This window comes from Poecilia formosa, unplaced genomic scaffold, assembly GCF_000485575.1.
Source record: "Poecilia formosa unplaced genomic scaffold, Poecilia_formosa-5.1.2 Scaffold1304, whole genome shotgun sequence".
In the NCBI taxonomy this organism is placed as follows: Eukaryota; Metazoa; Chordata; class Actinopteri; order Cyprinodontiformes; family Poeciliidae; genus Poecilia; species Poecilia formosa.
In genome coordinates this window covers 4,723-6,064 of record NW_006801243.1, presented here as the reverse complement: position 1 = coordinate 6,064, position 1,342 = coordinate 4,723, and the positions used below count along the sequence as shown (strand labels likewise).

The following is a 1,342-nucleotide window of genomic DNA, read 5'->3' as shown; positions in this document are numbered from 1 at the left end:
GGAGATGCTGTGGTTGTGGTTGGAGCAGCTGTGGTTGTGGTTGGAGCAGCTGTGGTTGTGGTTGGAGCAGCTGTGGTTGGAGCTGTGGTGGTTGTGGTTGGAACTGCTATGGTTGTAGTTGGAGCAGCAGTGGTTGTGGATGGAGCAGCTGTGGTTGTAGTTGGAGCAGCTGTTGTGGTTGGAGCTATTGTTGTCGTCAGAGAACCTGTAATATTTATCGTATATCAAAATTAAAGTTTAAAAGAACAACTGAACACTTCATTTATAAAGGTTGATATTAAAAGTACTTTTAATTTCTTAAAATTTGTATAATCAGCTAATTTTCAACTAAGTTTTCCTTAAATATTGTGTTGATCTTTTTTTCATAAGCAGTTCAGTTAGTGCTTCCTTTCATTCATCCTTTGCATAAGTATTTAATGTTCTACTCATCTTTTCTTACCTTGGTCACTAATGGCAATCGTGTCAGTTATTACGTCGAATTCTGTGATGTTTGAAGCCTCATTAACCAAAACCTGTTCAATTTCTGTATCATTAGGAGTGGATGATGAGTCAAATTCAAGGTCCACAGAGTTGATGATTGATCCAGCACTGCAAAAGTAGCAGTATAATTAGTTATTGTCTATGAGAGTCTGAACAAGGAGTTGGTTATATAGCAACATACAAAGAAATTACCTGAATGTCATAGCTCCAGTCTTTCGGAATGAAGAGAAAGCTTTTCTTAAAAGTGGCTCAACCTACATGAAAAGAAAAACTAAATATGTTAGGTGTACAATTTCAAAAAAAAATAGAACAATTAATACATTTTGCTATATTGGTTTATAGAGAAATTCTACATACTTCATTAAAAGAAAAATAATTAAATGTCATGTTATGGGGAGATTATTCCTATTCTATGTAAGTAATAGCATTTTTAATCACTATAAGATTAATATGACTTTCTTTAATTTAGGTGAAAACTTAATTCACATTTTTTGGTTGAAAAGACACAAACTATTATTCAAAAGCATACAATAGGTTACCAACTTATGTAGTACAATTCTACTTAAAAAATACAATGTAAATTGTTATGTGAGAAAAAGGGGTAAACATACTCGATTCCTTATGTGTCCAGAACGTGTTTGGAATGCTTGTGATGATGAGTCTGCCAAATCTGAGGTGAAATTTTCATCAGACGTAAAAGTGAGCAACTTTATTAGGGCTGGAACTGCTGTTGTTGACACTGGGACTGCCGTGGTTGCAGCTGCTGTTGTGGTTGGAGCTGTTGGGGTTGTGGTTGGAGCCACTGTGGTTGTTGTTGGAGCCGCTGTGGTTGTGGTTGGAGCCGCTGTGGTTGTGGTTGGAG

General features: G+C 36.4%; 1 protein-coding gene and 1 long non-coding RNA gene across 2 annotated transcripts in view; both read right to left on the bottom strand.

Annotated features, from left to right (window-relative positions):
* Positions 1-1,342, bottom strand: part of LOC103132771 (cell wall protein DAN4-like) — a 6,271-nt gene that overhangs the window by 3,603 nt on the left and 1,326 nt on the right. The window lies entirely within an intron of this gene.
* On the bottom strand, positions 76-1,308 carry LOC103132770 (uncharacterized). The gene is made up of 4 exons (XR_475618.2): positions 1,092-1,308; positions 673-734; positions 440-588; positions 76-205 (listed from the first exon to the last, which is right to left on the bottom strand). It is a non-coding gene; the product is annotated as an uncharacterized LOC103132770 (long non-coding RNA).